Source organism: Malaya genurostris, chromosome 2, assembly GCF_030247185.1.
Source record: "Malaya genurostris strain Urasoe2022 chromosome 2, Malgen_1.1, whole genome shotgun sequence".
Lineage (NCBI taxonomy): Eukaryota > Metazoa > Arthropoda > Insecta > Diptera > Culicidae > Malaya > Malaya genurostris.
In genome coordinates this window covers 48,538,997-48,556,007 of record NC_080571.1, presented here as the reverse complement: position 1 = coordinate 48,556,007, position 17,011 = coordinate 48,538,997, and the positions used below count along the sequence as shown (strand labels likewise).

Sequence of the window (17,011 nt, the reverse complement as noted above, 5' to 3'; positions counted from 1 at the left end):
TTGTATTTTCTTGAAAGTGTATCTGTAGCATTAGGTTTATCAGCGAGCCATTCTGCAAGTGAAGGAAAAATTTCCTAATGCCCTGTGACCATTTTTCTGGTGAGTTCTCTTTTGAGAATTGTAATCTTTTGGTTCATTTCCATATCCTTTGTGAGTTTAGTGATAAAGATGTAAGCAGTTAATTAGGTAAAATTTCGTTGATCAAGCAGTGAACGATTAGCTGCCCCCCGAAGAGGCTAACAGTAAAAAATATTTGTTGCAATTGGCGTCTTAAGTTCAAATAGCTGAATAATTGGTTGAAACAACTGAGACATTTTTTTGCTTTCATGAATACAAGTAACTTTGCTGGGATTGTGTCTTTGCTCAATTGCACGAGTGACATCTCATTGAAACGTTTCATTGTTCGCTCAGGGTGTTTGGCATTGCTCAACTGAAACGTTTCATTACTTGTTGCTAAGCTGCCAGCACGATAAATCAAAAATGACAGATTAGTTAAAACAACAGTCGATTAGTTGGACCAAATTTTACCCATCAAAATCAGAAAAACAACAAATATTTTAGTTGTTTTGCGATCGCTGGCTTTTCCGTGTGGTAGTACATAAATTAATTTCAACGGATTGGCTTGGCTTATTTCAAAATTGAAATTGGAATCGAAATTTTAGTTGAACAAATTCTGGCACTCTGCAGATCCTCATTTACCAATCATTCATCGGTATAGATAATGATATGACATCAAGTGAAATCAAAATCTACACAATTCTACTGCTTGTGTCAGAAAAACTATTCAATGCACGTCAAGTAGCAGTCGAAATCCATCTATCCCATTATCGGTGGGAAGGGAAATGGTTAGCCATTTCGCCCGCTTATCATAGGTTCAGTGTCGTCCACGCCAACGAGATGATTTCCAGGACCGCCACAGAAAGGAAAACCGGTCTCAGCTCCTTGCGCTACCTCGCTACCAACAAAGAGTACAAAGAGTGAAAACTTTCTCATCGGCAACCTCCCCGCTTCATTCGATTCACTGGTGTGTAAATTTCAGTTCTACGATTGTCGCTTTTCACTTTTCTGTAGAATAAGTCTAACCCCGTTTTTTTTATCTTCTTTTGCCTCCGTACACCAGCAGAGAAGAAAAACTTTTGATTGCAGTCCAGCCGAGAAAATGGCACTGCAAACATTACGCCCGGTGCCGGCTTGTCTGAGTTTCCTTACCTCGGCTTCTGGTTCGGCTGACACCGATGAGGGTGAAAATTCATGCTGAAATCTTCCGTTCGACATCGCCACCTCCAGCACCACCAGCGCCATCAGCGCCAAACGTTGAATGCACTGAATGCTGGACCGGTGCTTAGATGGTTTTGATATTGCAAATTTATGAACTGCTGGTGCCGGTGTCCGATCGTTCCGGTATTACCCAATCAGAGACCACATTGTTCGCTTTTGGAAAACTATCGTCAGTCAAGCGACAACAGCCCCGAAATTTCGTGCTACGGAAGCGAAAATCAATAAGCAATTATTCTCCTCTGGCGAGCGGTTTTCTGGAGGAAAGTTTGTCCTCGCCTGAACGATGTATGCTCGACCTGTCGCCTGTCTTGCCCGAGTCCAATCCAATTATCCAGATGAATCGTGGCTCTGCTGGAAACTACTGTATTTGCTCCTCCGTCGTTTCCATATGACTGATTGAATTTGAAGCTGTACCTACAAAACCCGATGCTTAGTTCGGAACGTAAGCGGAGAAACTTTAATCGGCTTGCGGTTTTGCCTCCCCTCGGTCCGCCGGAGGCTGGATACTGGGAATCAATAGTTGGCATTAGTCCGAGCATTATGCAGCAGAAAACGGTTTGGGGATAAAAATCGGTCCAATTGCCAGAGGGACAGAGAATGCAGTGCGTGCTTTCGACATGAGTTCAGTTTGTTTGATCAACCAACAAACTATTTATCGATTCGGTAGACTCAGTCCATTTGTTTGTGATGTTAACTAGCATTGACTCAATTAATTTGTTTCTATGAATAACCAACATTTTCTAATGTTTTTTTTTCTCTGTTTCATTTCATTGCAGGTCTCATTTAAGTCATATTTTTAGGTAAGTTAAATTTCACTAAACCGACCAAAGGTAGAAAATTTATCTGGTATTCAACAAACCTCTCCTGATCGAAAAATCGTTGGACTAGCTAAACCCTACAGTGCAATTAAAAATGCACTTTAAACACATAGATGTTTCGTCCCAGATAAGTTCTGTGCTGGCGGCTGTAGGAGATCCCTTGGGGGCAAAAAATTTCGTTCTCCTGTGAATATACAATGCAACACGAAGATAACTCTTCTTCTATTCAATGTCAGAGGGCTATTTTCCATGCATTCATTCAAATTGGAATGGCACGTGTTGTTTAATTACAGTAGTCAAATATTTATATCGTCCCTTTGTTGCAGTCTTGCTAGGAATTGTCATGATTTTTGAATGAGTTTGTTTAATCTTGTTCGGAACGGAGTTGATTTATGCACAAAAAAAAACCCAGTCCAATGACAGTTATCGAAGTTCAATCAAATCAGTTCTATAGGAATTTCGATTTTCCTTGCAATTTTTATTTAGCTCTGGTGGATCTTATCTTCCGATAGTGTAGGATTGGTCGGTTTTAGCTGGATTTCGTAATCGTCACTGAATATCCAGAATTTTGATATTACATTAAATTTCTACTCTTTAGTAACAAGTAATATCTCTTTAAACATCATGCTTTTTTCTTACTTTTGACGTGAATACGTCTTACTTTACTATAGGGCACCTTTTAAAAATTCCCCCTGTGGATGAATGGGTAGAACTTAATCGTGAATATCTCAAGTTGTACTAAACGCAACAACAGTTGGTTGGGTAAGCAATTTCTTAAACCCGAACTTGATCCATACCCGATCGAAAGTAAAAAAAAAACTTTATCTAGTTCCCGATCCGAACTCGAAAATAATTTTTCTTTCAAACCCGAACCCCGACCATCTCCAGTATTCATGCACATATCAGTCCCGATGTTCAACTGGACGTATAAAGGGTAAACCATGGTCGAAATCGAACATTTTTTCTTGTGTGTTAGATGGCAGTAGTCGTCGTGGTGAGGACCTTTCTCAAACATTCTTTCGTGCTCTTATTTGCTTTTCAGATTATCAGTAATCGCATTCAGCCTGATAAATACTAGATCTGGATTCGGGAGCTAAATTTAGAGCCTGGATTCTGGTCCAACTGAGTTCGGAACTTAATTCCAGCTGTAGAATTTATTTTTGGAATTCAGCTTCAGAATTTGGTTCCAGAACACTGGTTAGGAATTTAAAACCAAGAATTAGGAACTAAATTCTAATTCAGGAACAAGCTTTTAAAGAGTGTATCGAAAATAAGCTATCCACATACATTCGTGTTGTACGCATGTATTTGTGATGTTTTTGCCTTTCTCATATAGAAAGGTTATGCAATCACTTGAAAAACAGACTAGTGAAAATTGGCACGGAGGGACTCAGTTCATCGAGCTGAGCAATATCTGTGTGTGTTTGTGTGTGTGTATGTGTCAAATAATCTCACTAGGTTTTCTCGGAGATGGCTTAACCGATTTGGACAAACTTAGATTCAAATGAAAGGTCCTACGGAATTCCTGAATTTCATCCGGATCCGACTGGCGGTTTCGGAGTTTACGTGTGTTCAATATTGTTTACCGTCACTTAAATCGGCGAAACAAAAACGTAAATAATTTCTAAGCTGGGCTCAAAACTACACAGATCGATAGTCATTATCAGTAGGCAACTAAACAAACCGATTCCGGCTATCCTGGTTCCCGGTATCCGGTTCCGGAAGCATCGGAAATAGTGGTCATATATACCAAAATTGATCTCACTCACTTTTCTCAGTGATGGTTTGACCGATTTCCACAAACTTAGATTCAAATGAAAGGTCTTCCAGTCCCATACGGAATTCCTGAATTTCATCCGAATCCGACATCCAGTTCCGGAGTTATAAGGTAAAGTGTGTTCAATATTTTAAAAACATTTCTACACTGGACTCTACCGTTATTCTCAATCTTAGGGTCAATTGAAAGGTCTTACGGTCCTACCAAAATTTACTGCATATTTTCGGATGCAACAAACATTTAAATCGTAATTTAGAGTGCGTACTAGTAGAGTTTTCATGTCATGTTAGTTGGTGGCCGTACCAACCGACTTTGATTATACCGGTTCTCGGATTCCGGTGCCGGAAGTGCATATAATAGTGAACCCACTTCGTTTTCCTAAGGAATCTACCTACGCAACCAAAGCACTGTTTTATTCTGTATGTTATACTAGTTAATACACAAACAATCTCTTGGTTTCTTTCAAAAATCGAAGAGAAAATTTTTCAATAGAATACCACAATATTATATACATGAGAAAGGCATTATCACACCACTAGGTGGATTAAAACAGGTTTTTTTTAATGTTCAGATCACAGCATGCTGTGTGTAGTTTGTGCGGTTGAAATTCTGCGTTTTCAAAATGTCGCGTATTAAAAAGGAAGTGAATATTAGGGTTCTGGACACATGGCTAAGTGAGAAGGGTATTACTATGCGAAAATTGGCGAAGCAGTTTGGAATTCATCATGTCAGTGTTAAAACCATCATTAATAAATTTGGAGAACACTATTCGTTGGATGAGCTACCAGGAAGAGGTAGAAAACCTGGTTTTTCCAGCCCGAAACTGGATCAGAAAGTGGTATCTCTAATCATGAAGAACAAATCAATGTCAATACGTGATTTGGCCAAAAAAGCAATAACGAGTGTCGGAATGATCCAGCGTATCAAGAGGCGAAATCACCTGAAGACCTACAAGAAGCAGAAAATCTCGAAACAAAGTGTAGAACAGAAGAAGCGAGCAGCAACAAAGGCCCGGAAGTTGTATTCGCGTCTTTTGCAGTGTCCGGATGCATGCGTTTTGATGGACGATGAGACTTATGTAAAGAAGGACTTAAAAACCCTTCCAGGTCCACAATACTTTACTGTCGTCGTTGGGGAGGATGTGAGCGATGCGGACAGGCCGATTCAAGTGGATAAATTCGGTCGAAAGGTACTGGTATGGCAAGCAATATGTTCCTGTGGTTTGAAGTCAACCATCTTTTACACTACCGGAACTATAAATACAGAAATCTATCGATCTTAGTGACTGATTTGAGGAGAGATTGCTGCCTTTATATAAGAAGCATAGTACACCTCCACTGTTTTGGCAGGATTTAGCGTCGGCTCACTATGCCAAAACCACTCTCAATTGGCTTGCGGAAAAGGATATAAATTTCGTTGAAAAATATATCAATCCACCAAATTGCCCTTAGCTTCGACCGATCGAACGTTACTGGACAATCGTGAAGAGGGTCTGCAAGAAGACTGGTAAGGCAGCTGGGAACATGCAGGAGTTCAAAAAAATTTGGTCTCAAGCGTCCAAAAAATGCGATGCAACACTTGTCCGGAACTTGATGAAGAGCGTTCGATCAAAAGTTCGAAAACTCGTGAAGGATAAACTTGAATTTCATCCGGTTTTCTTTATGCTCAAGTTTAACCTCATACAATAAAGGATCAATTTTTAGTTTGAATAAAATATCGTTTTTTATCATAATTTGAAAGAAAAATTTGTGGATAGCTTATTTTCGATACACTCCTTACGCCTCTCCTAACAATCTGAGTAATCCATATCGTTTTCAATGAAATCTTTCCGATGTGTTTTAATGCGACTGAACGAATTTTTCAACACGTTACCTAAACTAAACGAATGTTGAAAACGATCCCTTTCATAATGCTTTAGTTTCAAGGTTTCCCAGAACAAATAAAACGCGGTTTCACCTCATCAAGCAGCAATTCCCAATGCGCAGAGCTGTTACAATTCCACTCGTTTACGACTGTCCGAATTACCATCGCCATTCAGACGTGTTGTAATTGGTTGGATTGTCTGAAAAAAAAAATTCTCATAAATCATCTCCATCGGTTTATTTCTTCTACCATCCAACGATCCCAGCGCAAAACCGAAGGGTGCCAAAGGGGGTTCGAAATCTCAAACGATGAATGGCGAGTCACCCGAATTGTAGCGAAAACTTCTTGTGATCTGGTAGATTGATAACAGGGAAATGACACTCTGAAACCACCCGACGTTGCCTTGTGGAGTGGAGTGGATGATTGGCCGGGGGGTCATTCATTTGCACTCCATTAATGTAACGACCGGTGGAGTGCCGGTACCGTTGTTGCTTGAGCACGGTAAATGCGTGGTTCCCCGGTAAACGCTCCGCCCCAAAAAGGCTTGAAGGTGTGACAACGACTCGAGAGGCGAATGTTTGAAATTAATAAGCGAGGGGCGCTCACGCGTAGATAATAATTTACTAATAACGCCCAATGCAATAAAACACGGTCCCTGGTAAGAAATCTCAACGTTGGTTGGGGCTGCGAAAGCAAAAATCTAACGTTCTTAAGACAAATAAGCTGAAAAATGGGTGCAGCATCCAGCTACAATTGAACGCTTGAAGCGGTACAAAAATGCGGAGTGACCTTCGACGAGCTCCGGTGCTGTCGAGATCTGTGCGATCCCGTATGTAACAGAAACATTCTTCGGTTTCATAATTACTAATCACATTCGGTAATGAAAAGAAAAATGTTCCGTAATCAATTCGCTCCGGATTTTACCGGTGTCAAGTCACAGTAATCAAACAGCACACTTTTCCAAGTCATACCAGGAAACGGAACGAGAAAAAGCTTGACAACGGCATCGCACGAATCACGGCATCGAGCTCTGACTGGTAGGAGACAGCAAATGTTGATCTCGAATTAAGATAGCATAAAATAATCAAACCACCCTAAACGGAATGGTAACAGTGAAAATAAATATCGCCACCATTTGCATAATTAGCGTAATTTCTACGGGAAGCTTCATCAGCAGGAGGAACCTTCGCGACCACCGTCGGAAGTTGATTTCGACTGTTCCGTCGTACGACCGCAGAAGCTGATTGGTGGGAAAATTCATACACACTCACACACGTCGTTTGGTCGTTTAAATAGCGCGAAAATTTTGGCCGTTGGTGTCGCTATCTGATGACCATGTTCGCATTTGAAATTATGCAAAACGGACTGCCGGTTTGACGGTGCCACCGAAAATACCGGTGGCTCTTCGGCGTGAGATCGGCGCGTATGTTCTAATGATATGCGGAATAGGTAATCTGGTGCAGCCACCGCCGCAGTCACGATACGAGCGCTTGCTTGCTAATTGTGATGTGTTGATTTGAATAGGTAAATATATTTCGTTTGGCGGCGATGGAAATTTGAGAGCACTTTTGCATTGTTTTTCCAGGTGTTTTTCTATTTGAAAAATCCTTAACAAAAATTGGGTTTCTGAACGTATAATTTCTTGAGTTGAGTTGCAAAAAAAATTAAAAGAAAATTGAGAGAAAACCGGAATAACTTGAGTAAATATAAAGAAGTGTATTGAACGAATTCAACGACATTTTGGAATCTTTCAATCGACAAATAATCGCAACACAACACAATGTTCAATGTTCTAATGACACGTTCCTTAGGTTATTTAAAGATGTGTTCCTGACCCTGGCTCTACATAATTTTTCAAATGGGCAAGTAATAATAAAAAAAACTAATCATGAAAAGAATCCTACGATAGGTCTAAGGTGGGAAAAAAATATTAGAACCCATTTCCACGAATAAAATGTAGTACCTATCTAAACTTTGCTTTCGGAATAATTTTATGGATAATACTTGTATGTATTCATGACATGTTTATATAGACATGTAGTAAAATTTTCAAAAAATCATTGCTAAGTGCCGTCCAGAATTAAGCCAATATATTTGTTGCAAAATATGATGTTAACAGTGAATCGTTCTAATGTAGGGAGATTTATAAGAAAGATAATAAAACTGAGCATTTAAAAACTTAAATCAAAAGTTGGTCGCACAAGATTCGGATCAAGGATGGCTTTTATCGTATCAAAGAACATTCACTCTCAACTCTTCACATGATCAAATCAGCGCCATCAAAGAGAAACGGAAATCATCGCAACAATAAAAACCCGGCATGGCTCATTTAACATAGAATCGACACCAGTGCGAGAGCGAATTTCTCTCGATGACATTTCTGAGAATCAAAGGTGAGCACGCTGCTGTGGGGATCATCTCTGAAGCAACAAACGGTCGCTTATTCTCGTTTCGCGATCCGATTCTATACAGGCAGTTGGTAATTGCGATAGAATCATTTTACTATAACCGCTTATTCTAACTATGTGCATATAACCTTTGTATAAGTTGTGTCTATGAAAATGTCTGTGAATGTTCCACACAAGGGTTTTGAAATATTGCAACCTAGTATGAGAATCATCAGGTTGAATCATCGATTCGATTTTCTGCGATAATTGTCAACTTGCGATTCTCTCTTGGGAAATTCCACACAGCAACGATCATTATCAGACTGTAAATTTTTTTAAGGGCGTGAAATCGTTCATGCATTGAGAGACTCGAGTTCTTGTAGCATCTTCTACCGGATTGAAAATGTTGTATACAATATAGATAGCAATATAGCAGCTACTGTCAAATTTTCGGCAATCACCAACACTGATTCGGATCATGTCTGTATTTCAAGTTCAAAAGTACGAGTCTATGCGCCCCTGTCACATGAATTTTTGCTTGATTATTCCGGTCGTGAATTAAAAGTCACTCATCATGTCATTGAAATAGATGGATCGCTACACCAGATATTCCTTTGGCTCAAGGTACTTGAAAATCTCTCTTCTAGTAACTTTTGAATATTCTTATTCAAAAAGTTCAAACACAAGTGATTCATATGAAATTTTTTATGCTCCTCCTATACAGGGTTCCTGACTTTCATTTAGATCCGACTGGTTCCGGAACTACAGGATGATATGTGTAACAGAATTAAAACAATTGATTTTCTTCATCAAGGATTTAAATGAAAGGTCTTAATATCTCATAAAAATTTCTTGTTTATATTCAGATCCGACCTTCGGTTCCGGAGATACAGGATGATTAGTGTAGTAATGTAAATTTCTCATAAATTAATCGAGCTAACCCAGATTTTGATATTCAATAAACATATTTTAGTTTTACCGGTATTCGGTATTTGATTTCGGAATGTAGCCAAAAATTTTATTTCAAACGCACTACTCAAAGATGATACACTGATTTTTTGTCGTGAATACGACTTACTTTACTATGGGGCGCCTTTTCAGAATTTACCCTCTGAGAGAGTGATAAGTTTTTAATCGTGAATATCTCCTGTTGTATCTCACGTACCAACATAATTTTTGCTACATTCCTTTGGAAATATGATCAGCAATTTTATGATAAAATTTTCAGTTGTACGACTTAATCTCAAATAATTCAAAACTAAACTTTTCTGAAATGTATGGTATTAACATTTATGGATCAAAGAGGAAAACTTTACCTTTCTCGTATTTTGAAAGCTCATAGCTCAGAGATCTGTAGAAGGATTTATATAATCAAACTATGAATAGATTCAAAAATTTTTAACTTGAACGTGTTTTGCAACAACATTGAAGTGTTTCAATAGTATACTAATGAAAAACCTGTCTGATTTGACCCATGTCAACACCAGCCAAACAAAAGGCGTTCTGAGGAAGAGAACAAAATATCTGTTGTTGTTCAACAATATTGATATAAAAGATGAACATTCTACTTTTTCCCATCATTTTCCGAGCAAACGGTTTTCGAAGCAAGACATACGGGAGACCTAACAATTTTGTAATGAAGCGAGTGCCGAAGAATAGTCGCAGCCGGACACACACCAAAAGCTTGCCAATGGAAGTCGTCGATCGTCATGGGAGCGTTGTTTAGTTTTGAGTTGGAATTCATTTTCTCTGGAATCCAATTGGAAATCACAATTCCGAGTCAAATTTCGAACGAGTTTACCGAGTTTACACGCCAAGAGCCATCTCAAATCTAAATGTAGATCCTGTTGGTTGTGACAATTTCTAGGCACTTTTCAGTCCCACAGATCGTCATTAAGAATTAATTGAATTTTCTCAATTTCTTACCAAAAGCATCGGTTTTTAATTTCAACTTCATTTTTTAAGGCCTTTGGGACTTCCAATTTATGAAAAAGCTATAAACGAAATCACGTAAAAAGAAAGCTCTCAATCAAAATTGGTTCAATTTGAAATCAATCGGCACTTTGAGCAGCTTAGTTGCGGGACGTTCGCGAAGCCAGCTTCGCTTCAAGCAAAGGCGATTGCATCATCCTGCTGCTGGTCCTTTGCATTGGAGTAACATACAATGAAACAACCTTACAAATAGATGTATAGTCGTTGAAATCTATCAAACCGTTCGTTTATTATTGCATTTTTAAATTCGAAATTTATCGTGGAACACCCTGTACAACGAAAACTGAACAACTTTAAGCAACATTACGCAAAATCAACCCTTCAAATGGCTTCAAATGTTATCTGTTAAAATATGCCAATCGGAAGTGAATATAATCAGTTTAGTGAAGGTTCACAGTCTGATAGATTCTAAGTAGTTGACTTGTTCAGTTCAGACCAGCATCTAGGTCCAGAATCCAATTCTAGAAATCAATTGTGAAATTCAGTTTTAGGATCCAAGACCAGTTTTTTTTAATTTCTAGAATCCAGATCTAAAATTCCGTTCCTTATCCAGAGTCCAAGGTCAGAATCGAGTACTAGAACTCTGGGGCTGAAACCGAATTAAAGAATTCGATTTTAGGATTAGATCTGGACTGAGAAATAAATTTCAGACCAGAACTTAGTTCTTAATATAGAGTTATGGTACTTTGGACCTAAATCCAGGATGAGAATTCAGATTCAAAATTTAGTTGTATTTCCAGAATTCAGTTCGAAAATGCAATAAAAAATCCAGGTTCGGAATTCAGTTGCAGCCCTAGAAATTGATTCCAAAACTCATTTCCAAAATTATTGAAGTGTTGCTGGAATCAGGAACTAAACTCTATAGATTTTTGATCGAAATTCCGGATCTGGTTTCTAGGACTGAATTTCTGAGCTGAATTCTGGATCCAAATTTGAAAACTGGATTTTGGATCGGAATTCTATAACTAAAATTTAGCTGCAGACCACAATCCAAGTCTACAGCTCAATGCTAGGATTCAGTTCCCGAGTTAAGGCTCAGAATTCAGTTCCAGAATCTAGCATTGAAATTGAGATTCAGAGTTTAGGTTTCAGTTCTAGTATCCGGCTTCAAAATTCGGTTCCAGAATTTCAGTCTCAGGATTCAGAATGAGAAATTCCGTCAGGACGTCAGATAAGACAGTCAGACGCTTCGGTGCAATATAAAAAAGTATTTAGCAAATAGCTTTAACTATACGTCTGCTTGAGCTGCCGAGTTTTGCTTGAAGAAGTTCAAACGTAAAGAAATATTGAACCTTTCATTGTATTCACGTCATTCGGTTATTTCTCTGACACTACCCATTCGCCTTTTTTAAATTTCGAATCAAATCAAATGATTTACAATCCCTTAGGTGAGTTCCATAATGGCCATATAAACCGTTTTGGGTTATGATTCTAGAAGTACCGTAAATAATGACCAAAAACTCTAAAGTGGAACTCACTTCGACATCTCATGATTAATCGATTGTCACATGTCTAGATTCAAAGAAAACATTTTATAGTTTCATACAATTTCTCTCTTAGATCCGAGTTACAATTACGAAATTACAGGTTAATGAGTGACTGAAGTTTCAAACTGTCATTAAAAACGACGGTCATTAAAATAATTTCATGAAAACTAAAAAAAACGAAAAATGTTCAGGCAAAAAAACATGCGGACTGATAAAAACGATATCATCTCACTAGGTTAGTTAGGCACGTTTTTCGAAATAGGTTCACAAATAAATTTGGGGTTTGGTTCTTAAAAAAATATTGCGTTATTTGGGATTTCGTTCGTAAAAAAAAGTTACGTAAGAGGAGATAACGTAAAAAAAGTGTACGTAAACGGAGGCTCTAGTGTATAAAAATAAATCGTTCAAATGACCTAACCGACAAACCACACTGTTTTTACTGAGAGAACTCAACCGATATCGACATACGTGGGCTCGTTTGGAACATAAAAAAGAAACAACGGTTAAGTCTGAATGTATAATTTAGACTACTAAAAAAACAACAAAACAAATTTCCTGGTCCTATTAGCGGAAATGCGGAACCGAACCCAATTCACGCTTTTTATGATATCTAGTTCCAGTAACGATATGCTATACTGACAGAAAACAAAAGTGTCAAAGGATTTTGTTTATTGTGTTGTGTTGACGTAAGCCGACGCAAAGTCCACACAGTTTATGTGACCTTTTAAAGGTATAACTAGGGGCCATTTCCTATCTGACGTCTCGGGCGAAAACGAGTGACGACCGACTGTTTTGTAATGATTTACGGTTATGTCCATTACCATTCTCTAACGCAAACTACTTTTTGCTTTTCTCATATAGAAAGGTTATGCAATCACTGTGAACCCGGACTTTTCAATCAACGCTTGGAGGGCCGGATGTCATATACCATGCGATTCAGTTCAACGAACTAAGCAAATGTCTGTGTGTGTGAAAAGAATTGTCACTCAATTTTCTCTTAAAACGGATTTTCTCGAACTTAGGTTCAAATAGAAGATCCTAAGTTTCCATACAACATTTCTGAATTTCACTCGGGTCCGTTTTTCAGTTCCGGAATTACAGAGTAAAATACGACTGATACAACTAACTTTACTCAGAGATGTCTGAACCGATTTCCACAAATTAAAATTCAAATAAAAGCTAATACAGACGAATATCGCGCCAAACTGTATTTGTAGCTGGCACACTATCTCAAATTTGAATGAAATATTTTGGATATGTAGAAATTTGCATACTTTGTTTTTCCAAAATAGATCTAGAATTGATCTAGAGACCAATCTTTTTTTAACATTTTTTTTTCAAATAGTTATTGTCGAAAAATTCCTACAAACTCTCTACTACTTGACTCAATAAAGATTTTTCAGCATTTTCCCTGGAAAATTTGACTGATTTTGTTAAAACTAATCAGTCAAATTTTCAGTGAAAATACTGGAAAAATCCTGTATTGAGTCTTTCACTGAAAAAAATGACTTTAAAATTTTCAAATCAATTTACAAAGAAAAAAAACATTTTTGATTTTGATGAAGTTTTGCACCAAGATAACATAGGTGATTATGGTCTCTACCAATCGTTTATACATTGCAAGATTTAAAAAAACTCCTTCTTAATCCACCTAGTGGTGTGATAATGTCTTTCTCTTTCTTCAAAGCAGTCTCATGAATTTTTCATCATTTTATGAAATAATTTCTGACACTCATTTGTGACAACAATGGATTCGTTTGGTTGTCAACTGACAAGACCTATCGATTGGAAATGATTTAAGCTCCCAGAAACCCCATTTGTTCGTGTTTTGCATCACTGCTCTGTATAACTGCTTGAAATGTTCAACACTCTTGATGCTGTTATTCCGGAACCGGTAATCTAAATAAATCGGTTACACCATCTCTGAGAAAAAATTGGGGGGACGAGTATAGCGTGATGGTTTCACGCAGCTTACCTGGGTTAGATTCCCAACCTCGCACATAGGGTAAGAAAACTTTTCTGTCCCAAAGAGGCGAATGATCTCATGGTTAAAACCTGTATAATAGAAAAAAATCTCTGAGAAAAATGAGTATTAATTTGAAACTTGTTTTTCACACTAATCATGGTGTGATTCCGAAACCGGTAGTCGGATCAAGATGAAATTCAGGAGTTGTCTATGGGACCACAAGACCTTTCATTTGAATCTAAGTTTGTCAAAATCGGGTCTAGCCATCTCCGAGAAAAGTTGGTGCACTTATTTCCATATAGTTTTGCACATTTTATCACATAATTCCGGAGCCGAAAGTAGGATCCAAACAATATTTAGAAAGTGACAAGCTCTAAAATGGACCTTTCATTTGGGTATAAGTTTGTGAAAATCAGTTTAGCAGTATTTCAGTATTGTCAAGAGTAATATTTGTAAATTATCTATGTAAATTGAAGCGTTGTACGAAATGTTTTCATGTTTGACACCATACGCATTATTGTTTTCAGTAGCCACTGTGTTTCCACTACACTCGTATAAACACTAAGCTACTTGGGTTATTTAATTGAATTTCTTTCACTTTTTATACAAAGTGGTGTAGCTTCCCAAGTAGCATGTTAAGTAGCTGTCCTGTATTTTTCTACTGATTGTGCAATTTATCAAGTTAGATAATATCACTTTTTTAGTAACTGTTGTGTTATGGAAAAAGCGCAATTTTTCTGTGTTGTGCAACATACTTTCAAGTTCATCCGTTATTACGAACATTTATTCACAACGATTGTGCAACTGATACAAAAACTCATGTGTCGATCCCATCTCAAAGGCAGTAATAAAATCAGCGAAAAAACAATTGTGAAACTTGTGAGAACTACTACGTAATGTAAACAAGAAATGGAATGACGTTTACAAAAACATGCAAACTTAATTTCTAATGAATAAGTTTCACATTTGATTTTCAATACAACTGCTCTTAACGCAAACATGGATCTTGTTAAATAATCTGTTCATGAAAAATTATAATTATAACATATTGTAGAATTGATCTTTTGTGTTTTGTTAATGAAAAATCGACAACGAACTGCGTTTTTATGGTGAAACATGTGTTCGTACGCCCGAAATTTTCAAGCGCCTTTGAATTAACGTGTTTTGAAGATTCTAAACCAATTTATGTGAAAATTACAGCCTATTACTTTTAATTATAATCATCGGAATGGTGTTTAAAATACTACACGTATTTTAAACACCATTCCGATGATTATCATTAAAACATCTTTAAAATTCTCAGACGACTTTGATCAAACTAATGTGTAATTAAACCTGAAATGAATGTTTCTTGAATATTTTTCAATATGGCATCGATGGTAATAGTGAGTTGAATATAAAATGGTTCACCCAACGTCATGACATATATTATCTAAATAACAGGAAACATTAACATGTTAATATTTCGGAAAGAAATGCTCTACGTTTTGTTTTTTATCAGTTTAAATCTTCTAGTTGAATTAAACAACAATACAGTATAGTCATTCATCTTAGCGGGCCCGACTTTTGTGATACGCACTGTAGGTATTATTTTGGTAAGTCCGTGTGCTGGTGTTGCAAAAACAAGTTGCACAAGCGGTACTATATAACTATGAGAGTAACTATGATGAAATTAACTTTTCGTTCAATATCTTTAAAAAGTGATGTCAGGTCTGCTTACTTTTTTTCTCGTGAGATGAAAACCGATTACAAATTATCTGATTGATTTTTGGTTTCATTGCGTAAATTACGCTGTATTCCTGCAACTTTTATGATAATAATCTCATGTCTGCAAGTTTTGCGTTCGATTCAAGCAGATAAATCTTGCGCAACTTTTTTGTAAGTTTTGAATTTTATATCAATGTTTTTCTAAAACTGAAGAAAACTGCGCACACTGATCTAAAAATTCATGAGGCAGCCAAAACAATGCGGACTCTGCAGAAATGTATTTTTTACAGCAACATTATCAATTCGACCTAGTCTTTTTTGCCTTGCGGAGACCATCAATCATTTCACTAATTTTTCTTCCACAAGAGATTTATAATAATTTCGACGTGTATTGTGTCCGATACAATTAAGACAGCCGTTTGGAAAGTTTTTAATAAGTTGCACAATTGTTATAGTTACTCCCGTTTTACATGACGATGTGGAATTTTTTGTAGAGCTTCTAGTGAAACATTAACAAGTTGGTGATTTGCTGCACAATTGTTTTAGATGTAACTAAAGTTGTTCTACAGTGATTTTGTCGGCAGTATTGTGAAACTTAACATTGATAAGTTACACAACCAATTTGAATATATATTTCTAAACATATCTAACATAAATAACATTTCTAAATCAATTGTAAAACATCTTGAAAGTTCAATAAGTTACATTCGCTACTTGGGATGATTATGATTGATTTTTTTCTGTTAACAACAATGTCTGGGATACTGTTTTGAGCTATTTTCAATACTATTGACAGTGGTTTGTGGCAGTCTCGAACGATTAATGAAAGCGTAAATTGCAGCTATCGTAGATGAGATATTCGATCAAATCACCTACAGCCCGGATGTTTTCTGCGAAATAAAGCCGCTTCTTGCAAAAAGACACCCACGTGTATTTAGCACAGAGGGCTTCTTTCCCATTTCCAATTGACAATTAATTAAAACCCATCATCCGATCATGTTGCTATCAAATAACTGATGTTTTCAAATCAAATTCCGTTCTCTCGTTTCCTGGGCTTACAACTTTTAACCTTCGTAATACCCTTATTGTACATCACACTCGGATGAATTACCTCCGTTCACCCAAAAGGCCCAAGTATCATCAGATTCCAACAGGCAATGGAGATCAACAAAGGATTCCGCTTTAGAACCAGTGCGAATCAATGCGAGAAAAATCTTTACCTTTTAACCTTTTTCTCTCTCTCTCTCTCTTGCTCTTCCTATTTCCACTACCCACAACACTAGAGTAGCAAAGCGACTTCGAGGAAAACACACCACATCGCAGACGGATTTGCAACCCCTTTCGTGGCTGATGCCGATTCGCGATAGAAGATGTTTATGATGATGGCTTTTTTGCCCACTCTCTCTCTCTCTTTCTCTCAGAAGTCTGGATTCTGTAGTGGAGGAAGTTTCTTTATGCTTTAAAACGGGGAACGGGGGAGTCTCAGCGGATTCAGAATTTACTCTTCTATGAAAAAAAAGGTTTTTCCCTTTGAATCTAAATTACCTTGTAATGGTTGAGACGCTTTTGTTCGTAGTTCGTAGCCGGAGTGAAATTATGTGGTGAGGCATAATTTATGCGGGTGGAAAGTTGTGGCTCATATCGGAGAATAATGTGGCATTACTTGCCGTTTCGAACCGTGGCACTTTGGGTAAATGCCTGTCAGTGGAAGAGGTGAGTGGGGATCGGTGCGGATC

General features: G+C 37.4%; 1 protein-coding gene across 5 annotated transcripts in view; it reads left to right on the top strand.

Annotated features, from left to right (window-relative positions):
• Positions 1–17,011, top strand: part of LOC131429962 (zinc finger CCCH domain-containing protein 13) — a 370,899-nt gene that overhangs the window by 221,152 nt on the left and 132,736 nt on the right. For 4 of the 5 annotated variants that reach the window (XM_058594506.1, XM_058594507.1, XM_058594510.1 and 1 more), the window contains one exon: positions 2,055–2,078. The exons of the other annotated variant lie outside the window; for it this stretch is intronic. The gene's annotated coding sequence lies outside the window, so the exon portion shown is untranslated. The remainder of the gene's footprint in view (positions 1–2,054; positions 2,079–17,011) is intronic. 5 annotated transcript variants of the gene reach the window in all.